The sequence below is a fragment of the Lissotriton vulgaris genome, unplaced genomic scaffold (assembly GCF_964263255.1).
Source record: "Lissotriton vulgaris unplaced genomic scaffold, aLisVul1.2 SCAFFOLD_2932, whole genome shotgun sequence".
NCBI classification, from domain to species: Eukaryota; Metazoa; Chordata; class Amphibia; order Caudata; family Salamandridae; genus Lissotriton; species Lissotriton vulgaris.
In genome coordinates, this window is record NW_028245456.1 from 208,860 (window position 1) to 219,334 (window position 10,475).

Below are 10,475 nucleotides of genomic sequence, written 5' to 3' on the forward strand. Positions count from 1 at the left end.
ACATTTACTACTAAAAACTATACTAACGTGTGCGGAAACTGTGAAGTCGGGGCAGACAACTACACACAGAAAAAGATAGGAGAAGCAGAACAACCGCAAGTAATTTGTGAAAAGCATTTTGTAGTTCTTTAGTAGTACTAAAAATGTACAACTCAGATTATCTGTGAAACTCTTTTGGGTATGTCTGATGTGATTTTAAAGCTCGTGAAACTGTCCTCAGCAGATGGGAAGTAGGTTCCATTTGTAACATAAATGGACCTGGAAAGGGGTCACTAAAGTGGATCTTTGTAATACGAAGCTGTGTCCCATTGGAACAGAAGTCATTAGGACTTTTTAGGGTAGTGACAGGAATGGTTAGCATATGGTTGGTCTTGTCTTTAGTGGCACAGAGACACAGAGACTGGAGAATGATGTGGTGGGATGTTGCTGAGAAAAAATGACCAGTCCTTCCATCTCATTTAGTTTTTTTCAATAATCAGTCACAAATTGCACAGGCATGAACAGAGGTTGGTCCCATAGAGTCCTACGACAAAGGGACTTCTGCCGCAGGCACCTGCTGAGGCTCATTAAGGCTTGAAATAGTTTGAGGTTACTTGGATTCCAGATCCTTGGAGGCGTGGCCTCAAAGTTCAGGATCAAATGGACCTTGTGGGTCAGAGCCACGGCTTATTAACACTCAGGAAGCAAAATACACGGAATGGAATGAGGCCACAACTAGTCACTAAGGAATGAGGTTAATTCACAAATTTCTATCCCTCATTGTGCGCTTTTCTAAGTAAACAGTTTGTTGGACGATAAATTGATTGATGTCTTTGTGGCTGCTTCATGTGAAGGTTTTGCAATGCTGAAAGCTTCTCCTCAGAGCACCTTTTACTCTCCTACCTTGTCTCTGTCATGTAGAGAGGTTGCTTTTATAACTGAAGTTTTTGTCACACTGAGAGCACTGATACATTTTTTTTTCCTGTGGATTTTCTCATGTTGAATCAAACTGAGTCTCCAGCAGATGCTTCTCTGGCATTTAGACCAATGACAAGGTTTTGCCCAGTGTGAGTTTTCTCATGTTCAGTGAGACCAGATTTCTGACTGAAGCTTTTCCATCATTCAGAGCACTGATAAGGTCTTTGCCTAGAGTGAGTTCTTTCATGTCTAGTGAGATTTTTTTTCAAAGTGAACCTTTTCTGGCATTTAGAGCATTGATTCGGTTTTACTCCAGTGTGAGTTTTCTCATGACGAGCGAGACCAGATTTCTCACTGAAGCTTTTCAAGAATTCAGAGCATTGATAATGTTTTTGCCCAGTGTGAGTTACCGCATGTCGTGAGAGAGTAGATTTCTGGCTGAAGCTTTTCCAGCATTCAGAGCACTGATACGGTTTAAGCCCAGTATGAGTTCTCTCGTGTTGAATGAGATTGGCCTTACAACTGAAGCTTTGTTGGCACTCTGAGCACTTATATGGTTTTAGTCCAGTGTGAGTTTTCTCATGTTGAGTGAGACTAGATTTCTGACTGAACCTTTTCCAGCATTCAGAGCACTGATACAGTTTTAGTCCAGTGTCAGTTCTCTCGTGTTGAATGAGATTGGCCTTACAACTGAAGCTTTGTTGGCACTCTGAGCACTTATACGGTTTTAGTCCAGTGTGAGTTCTCTCATGTTGAGTGAGACTAGATTTCTGACTGAACCTTTTCTGGCATTCAGAGTACTGATACGGTTTTAGTCCAGTGTGAGTTCTTTCATGACAAGCGAGACCAGATTTCTCACTGAAGCTTTCCCTGCATTCAGAGCACTGAAAAGGTTTTTGCCCCGTGTGGGTCCTTTCATGTACAGTAAGGCTGAATTTCTGGCTGAAGCTTTTACAGCATTCAGAGCACTGATAATGTTTTTGCCCAGTGTGAGTTACCGCATGTTGTGAGAGAGTAGATTTCCGGCTGAAGCTTTTCCAGCATTCAGAGCACTGATACGGTTTTAGTCCAGTGTGAGTTCTTTCATGACAAGTGAGACCAGATTTCTGGCTGAAGCTTTTACAGCATTCAGAGCACTGATAATGTTTTTGCTCAGTGTGAGTTACCGCATGTCGTGAGAGAGTAGATTTCCGGCTGAAGCTTTTCTAGCATTCAGAGCACTGATACGGTTTGAGCCCAGTATGAGTTCTCTCGTGTTGAATGAGATTGGCCTTACAACTGAAGCTTTGTTGGCACTCTGAGCACTTATATGGTTTTAGTCCAGTGTGAGTTTTCTCATGTTGAGTGAGACTAGATTTCTGACTGAACCTTTTCTGGCATTCAGAGCACTGATACGGTTTTAGTCCAGTGTGAGTTCTTTCATGACAAGTGAGAACAGATTTCTCACTGAAGCTTTTCAAGCATTCAGAGCACTGAAAAGGTTTTTGCCCCGTGTGGGTCCTTTCATGTACAGTAAGGCTGAATTTCCGACTGAAGCTTTTACAGCATTCAGAGCACTGATAATGTTTTTGCCCAGTGTGAGTTACCGCATGTTGTGAGAGAGTAGATTTCCGGCTGAAGCTTTTCCAGCATTCAGAGCACTGATACGGTTTTAGTCCAGTGTGAGTTCTTTCATGACAAGTGAGACCAGATTTCTGGCTGAAGCTTTTATAGCATTCAGAGCACTGATAATGTTTTTGCTCAGTGTGAGTTACCGCATGTCGTGAGAGAGTAGATTTCCGGCTGAAGCTTTTCCAGCATTCAGAGCACTGATACGGTTTGAGCCCAGTATGAGTTCTCTCGTGTTGAATGAGATTGGCCTTACAACTGAAGCTTTGTTGGCACTCTGAGCACTTATATGGTTTTAGTCCAGTGTGAGTTTTCTCATGTTGAGTGAGACTAGATTTCTGGCTGAACCTTTTCTGGCATTCAGAGCACTGATACGGTTTTAGTCCAGTGTGAGTTCTTTCATGACAAGTGAGAACAGATTTCTCACTGAAGCTTTTCAAGCATTCAGAGCACTGAAAAGGTTTTTGCCCCGTGTGGGTCCTTTCATGTACAGTAAGGCTGAATTTCCGACTGAAGCTTTTACAGCATTCAGAGCACTGATACGGTTTGAGCCCAGTATGAGTTCTCTCGTGTTGAATGAGATGGTTTTTCTGACTAAAGCACTTCAGGCACTTAGTGCACTGATAAGGTTTGTGCCCAGTGTGAATTCTTACATGTTGAATGAGATCGCTTTTCCGACTGAAGCCTTTCTGGCATTCAAGACACTGATACGGTTTTTGTCCAGTATGAGTTCTCTTGTGTTTAGTGAGGTGGGATTGATAACTAAAGTTGTTCTCACATTTATTGCTCTTATTCAAGTTATTTGTATCTCTAAGTTGGCTTTGTTCCTGGCTACATGCCATCTTAAGTCTGAATCTAATTCCGAAGTCTGTACTTGGTTATGTTAAAACTCAACATTAACTTCTAAACTACGCTGCTGAAGCTCTTCTTCACATTTGCATTCACCTAATTATAGCTTTTTTTTGGAGATCAATGTTCTTATCTTTGAAGCCAGCCTATCTAACTTGTCTTATAAACTTTCACTGAGGAGCCCCTTATTTTTATTAAGATACCCCTCATGGATTCATTTTCTCCAAGTTATGCCCACAAGGATTCCCTCAAGTAAAATTAAGCTCATTCTGACTGCAGTTTATCGCATTTAATTTAGGAGTTTTAAAAGCACTGATAGGGTCTTTGAGGATTAGTACTTACAAGTGAGGTACATTTTTTATACAAGTAATGAACATGGATTAAAACATGTTAGGGTAGTTCTCAAATTATCAATAGTGTAACACTGGCCCTTTTTAAGCTTCCTATTCCGGTGAGGCCCAAAAAGGTACACCATTAACTTTGGAGGTCTGGCACACTTGGAAACAACATAGATCAACCCAAGAGACAGAGTTGGTGGGACAAATCTTTCTATATTGTAGATGTTAATCCAGTGTCTTTGCTGTAATGACATCTGAGAAGTAAATTTTCAGTTATTTTTTAAAATACAATGTTTTCTTTCCTCCGAATCACAGGAGACGGAGACATAAGCTTGCTCGTGTAAACTAAGGTTATTAGCCTTCCTGACACTTCTGTCACATCACATCACGTCTACGGATACTGATTTGCTGGGAGAGGCTGAGGTCTCCAAGGCATTTCTCATAAACCATCAGGCAGAATTTGCAACACTGAATATTCCCAAGTGCTCTGTGTGAGGATCAGTTGTTGCCAATGTTCTTTGCTTGACCAACCGTGAAATGTTTCCTTTAAGTGAAAATATTCTTATATTTAGTAGCTGCCGTAGATTTTCAATTTACATGCAGGTACAGTTATTATTTCAGAGGCTATTCAATCCCAATAACTGACACTTGGTAAATGTTCCTGGTCATTGTACTTCAAGGTTTGACAACAAATAATGATTGCAAGAAAGTCGATAAATCACTTTCACATTCAGCAGTTTCTTCTGCACCAAATTCCTCACCATTCCTGGTGCATAAAACTAGTTTTTTCTTCAGAGATTTAGAGTGTTTCTACTTTCCTCAAAATAACCCTTTATAGAAATGTTTCCAACATTACAACATTTATTTTTCTTTTTGTTGCTTCAGTGACCTGTAAAAATAGAGTTAGAAATTATAAGTGAGTTGCACTCCAAGGGGGGTGAAACAGTTCATGTGGATACTGCATAGACAGGGAACTTGGGACCACTGAGACTCAATGTCGGGCCGAGCAAAAGTAGTGAATACTGTAGAAAGAAACACAAGTTACACATGTATCATGACACAGATTCTCAGAAGCATCCAACACCAACAATTTACTCTTCCTGTGATGATGACTGGCATCACAGTAAGGTATTTGTACCTCCTTTAATGAATTGTCAGATGTTGTGAACTCCCCTGCCCATTTAAAGGACTCTGCTATTCCTTATTTCAGGCATCCATGAAGGGACATTTCATTGAACAAAGGAATCTGCCTTGTTGTAATCACTGCTTTAAATGCCACTGGCGGACCGTGATTATTCTATTAAGAGTGTTTTGGTCACTCAATTCCTTACCCTTGGGTGTGATACTGATACATAATACATACTTAAGAAACATGACTAACAGTGTGCCTTGTGAAACACGTGAGAGTTTGAAACTGCATCGTAAAAGCATGCAGAAGGGTCACAAACTGGTTTGAGATTAAGTCATTCATGACAGAGAGAGAAACCTACTAATGTGCTATGAAAATAATATGAAAGGTAGTAATGCAGTCTGTAGTTTTAAAACAAAATATGATTATGAGAATGCTCAAGTAAAATTAGTCCTGCTTATGTTTTCTTTGAGATGTAAATCCGAGAGAAAGTGATTGCATGTTTCTTAATGAAACGTAATTAGGCTATGCTTACAAGTATAATGAAATGGTGTTTTTATATTATTTCTTACGCATCTCTAGTTCTTTAATGTTTTCAACATTAGCATGTTTTTTCTTTAGAAAATAGTGATTTAGTGGTTTTCCATGTAGGCCTCAAAAATGTATTTTGTCTTTCATTATTTCCTTCGAATAATCTAAAAATGTCCCGGTTGCACTGAAGCTACGAGTATTATCACTGAAGTTTCTGTCCTACAGTTTGAAAAATGTACATCCTTTCTGTTTGAATAAAACTGTATTGACTATGTTGCAAGCTCAGAAGAGAGCGAGTGGAGTGGACACGTTGAGTTGCAAATGTATTTACTATTTCCGAAGGGAAGTGATATTGCACATTCTTAACCCTTTCGCTGTGGCGGCAATTCCGCCGCAGCGCTAAGGGGAGGGGGGGTGCCTCGGCGCTCCGACGCTTGTGACGGAACCGCTCCGTCACGCCCCTCGGGTGGGCTGTGCTTGTGATGGAGTGGTTCCGTCATGGCCTGCCCGCTCAATAGAACACGCTGCGCAGGTGCAAGATCAGCGCCGCGCAGGCGCAAGATCAGCGCCGCGCAGGCGCAAGATCAGCGCCGCGCAGGCGCGGTGAGCGGGCCATGACGGAACCGCTGCATCACCTGCACAGCCCACCCGAGGGGCGTGACGGAGCGGTTCCGTCATAAGCGTGGGAGGGGTTAAAGAACAATGACCACTGAACAAAGGTATTACGTATGGGTTCCAGAAGATTTGGGTTAGAGAACGATCACATCACGGTTACACTATGGATTTTGACCAATGGAAATCATGCAAACTACCTAAAAGTTATTTTGTGGGCAGGAACTGAAATCGTTTGGAGGCATAATTGCCCCTTTGGAAAAGGACGGCACGCTGCTATTTTCCCTTGCAAATCCTTGGCCTGACCTGCTGTCGGTCGGAACACTGATTTTTCCCTGAACTGAAATCTCCTGATTACCTCCGCACTTTACCAGCTGGTGAAGTTGAGCAGGTAAAATCTTTCAGCTGAAGAATTTATTAACCGTGGGCAATGAACTCAGGTCCGCTAGTGGAGGTTGCAGAGATTAGCTAACAACGCATTAAATTGAAAACACAGAGTTCATGCAAAAACTCTGACTCTGCCACGTAGGGAGTTAGCAACTACACCCACAACCCTTTGATAAAACAACTTTACCTTTGCATGCTAAAAAGCATATAACCAATTCACAAAAGTGAGCTTCGAAAAATATCAGGCAATGAGAGAGGTGATGATTTTGTGGTCCCCCTAACCTAGGGGAAGGCCCAAGCAGATGCCTTGAACACAAATAGCATATCATGCTGAACGATTCAGTGGTGGTCCAATCCTCGTAGGACCACCCAAAGCAAAGTTATGGGCAAAAATACAATGCTAACTAAAGGCTCAGCAAAGCATTATGGGATGAGATTCTAGAGTGCAGTGAATATTATAGTATTAGCTCTCAGTTGAGCCGGGAGAGATGCAGCTTCAGGAATGTTTTGATATTGCATACTATAATATTCACTGCACTCTAGAATCTCATCCCATAATGCTTTGCAGGGCCTTTGGTTGGGATTGTAATTTTGCCCATAACTGACTGTGCTTGGGGTGGTCCTAGGAGGATGGGAGCATCATTGAATCGTTCAGCCTGATATGCTCTTTGTGTCTAAGGCTTCTGCTTAGTTCTCCCCTTAGGTTGAGGAGGACCCCAAAATCATCAACTCTCCCATGCTTGCTAAATTTTCATTTTCACTTTTGTGAGACGACTATATGCATTTTAGCATGTAATGATAGAGTTACTTGTTGTTTTACCAAAGGTATGTGAGGTTTCTGTTTCATTAATTGGGATGAGACGGGACGGAGTTACGGAGTGGAATTTCACCAAGTTTTTGTTCAACTCCGCAGAATTCTGCGTAGTGGTACTCCGCCAACTTCGCCTACCCTTAGAATTCATGACTCCGGCTATTGCACGCTGTGCTCTAGCGTTCTACTGGGTCCACCTTGTGTCCTGATAAATTTACAATCAATTCTTAGTTTGTATGATTCCAAATAATGTGTTCTATTTTGCAATATGTTTTCTCTCTTTTTCTCTCTTCCTTCCACAGTAGGTGTTATTTGACGATGTATTTGTTCTGAGCTGTGATGTGCTGTGATTTACCTGTATACAGAGGAATAACCATTTATTAAACGATTCTAGTGCATGTTTGTGCTTTGACCATTCAATCTGAAGTTTAGATAAAGATAACTTAATAACTATTCCATGTGTTTGTCCTTACTTATTGATGATTTTATTAATATTGTGTGAATAATATTAGCTAGGCACTTCTTTATTACAGGTCCTCATGAAAGAGTGGCTTTCCATCTCTAGTTATCTGAGTCCCTATTAGCTCATACGGAGGACCTTAAGATTATGATTAAATTGTAGAGTTTCTATGGGCCAAACTCTGTGTTATTGTGAATTGTGTTGCTGAGGATTGAGTTTACGATGTGGTGGGTAACCTATATCTGAGCTCACAAATTTTACACCTCTTCCCCTGGATCAGCACCGTAGACTGAGGCTGTGTCCAGTTGGCTCAGTGGAATTCACCATTTCAAATTATATGGAGGATAAGGACTTACCTGGTGGCCCGGAACTTGTCACACTCCTTTGACAGGACCCAGTCACTCCAACACCTAGAAAAAGAAAAAAAACAGCATAACGGGAAAGGAAAGTAAAATTGGATAAGAAAAGACGAATACTACAGAAACAGAAGAATAATAAAAAAGAGGCTATCTTCCACTCTTCTTCAAAGAGACCCAGTGTGGCCCTGGTGGTGACAAAAAGGACAGGAAAGGGCAGGCTGGGAGGACGCAAAGAGCTGGAAGTCAGATCTAGAGAGAAAGAACACAGAAGATATAGACCAAGGAGAGGATAGAATCATGAGGTGTGGAGGATACAAATGTCTTGATAGTCAAGGGACTGCTGGGGAACATGGGAGGCAAGCGTGCTGATGGCCCAGTGCCTCCCGACCCGAGAAGGGCCCAGACCTGCACTAGGGCCCCACCACATTCATATTCCTTGAGGAATGTGGCTGCATCAGGTGGGTGCCAGGGTTAGTGGGAACTCAAAAAATGATGGGGGAGGTTTGCAGGAGCATGGGGTGGCTGCCCACTGCTACAACGACCATGTGTGGCGGCACGTTTTGCCAGATAAACCTTAGTATTTATAAGAGCCCTAAAGTAAGAGGCAGAAAGAATAAAACTGTTATGAAGAGAATACACTGGAAGAGTTCAACAGTTCTTTATTAGCTTCCAAACCTTCAGGCCAACAGATGATAGAGCATTCCAAATGTGGCAGGACAAAGGAGGAATAGTGGGTTGTACCAAGTAGGTTAATTATAACAAAAACATCACACAATTTAGGAACCCGGAGATAAATAGCCTGACCCTGCAGTATACCAACATTTGTACAGAAACACGCTTAAAACAGCTAGCATAAAAACAAATAAGGAAGAGGACTACGTAAAAGCCATGTGTTTGTTTTATTTTATTTTATTTTTTTAAGATCATAAGCTATATAGCTTGAGAATGGTCTGGAGAGGGAGTCAAATTCTTGAAGCTGAAGAGAGATAAAAAACAGAGACACAGAGATACACAGAAAGAGACTTAAGAAGAAATAGAAGAAAAGGAAACAGAAGGCACTAGGAAACGTTACCTGATGGTTATCTTGTTTATTCCTCCAAGGGAGGCAGCCGCACCACCTGGCCCGTCCCAGAATACCTTGAAAGGAAGTAAAGATTTGCTTCAACCAAGAGCTTATCTGCATCAAACGTGAATCTCACTTCCTCTCATCTTCCAAAACAACTTTCCTTAACTTACAAAGAAAAACAAACTCTTGTTCTCTACAAAACCGTTGTAAAGCACCGTTGGTCTATGATTAAATAGAATATTTTTTTAACCTTTTTATTCTTCTGGTATATACGACCAAACCCACAACACCCTCCAAATCCAAACCTTGCACTGCAATGGACACGCAATGAACCATGATCACTTGCTGAACAAGGTCCGAGTGAAGACACAGCCCACCAACAAGCTAAACAAGGTCTGAGTGCTCATACAGCGCACCCACAGGCTGGACAATGTTCGAGTGACGAGACAACGCACCAACAGGCTTAACAAAGTCTAAGTGCACATTCAGCGCACCCACAGGTATAGGAGACTCTGAGTGAACAGACAGCCCACCCACAGGCTGAACAAGCACTGAGTCAAAATACAGCGCACCCACAGGCAGAACAAGCACTGAGTCAAAATACAGCCCACCCACAGGCGGAACAAGGTCTGAGTCAACATACAGCACACCGACAGGCTGAACAAGGTCTGAGTCAACATACAGTGCACCCACAGGCTGAACAAGGTCTGAGTCAACAAAAAGCACATCCACAGGCTGAACAAGGTCTGAGTCAACTTGCAGCACACCGACAGGCTGAACAAGGTCTGAGTCAACATACAGCACACCTAGAGGCCGAACATGGTCTGAGTCAACTTACAGCGCGACCACAGGCTGAACAAGGTCTGAGACAACATACAGCACACCCACAGGCTGAACAAGGTCTGAATCAACTTACAGGACACCCACAGGCTGAACAAGGTCTGAGACAACATACAGCACACTCACAGGCTGAACAAGGTCTGAGACAACATACAGCACACTCACAGGCTGAACAAGGTCTGAGACAACATACAGCGCACTCACAGGCTGAACAAGGTCTGAGACAACATACAGCGCACTCACAGTCTCAGAGAGCATATCCAAACAGCTAAGCTCACTTCTTCATAACCCAATTTTTCTATTTAGAGCCCATGAAATATACAAATTAAACCAACCTGGTTGACAAACAGCAAGTTTAAGTATTTGTACATATTTCTGCCCACCCTCCATAAATCAGTCAACCACACTCAGATTTACAGAAACCATGCAGCGTCCGACCGAATGCTGAGAAATGGGAGCAATAAGGCATCAATGCATCCAATCCCTGCCCTTAAGGTGAACTAGGAGTGGAAGCGAGGAGACCCACCTGAAGGAACAATATGTGAGCCAAATGGCTGGTGGGCGATGTTGGAGTCAAATGAGGAACTT

General features: G+C 42.3%; 1 pseudogene; it reads right to left on the reverse strand.

Annotated features, from left to right (window-relative positions):
• Positions 1-888: 888 nt before the first annotated feature.
• Positions 889-3,347, reverse strand: LOC147666416 (uncharacterized; annotated as a pseudogene).
• Positions 3,348-10,475: the final 7,128 nt, after the last annotated feature.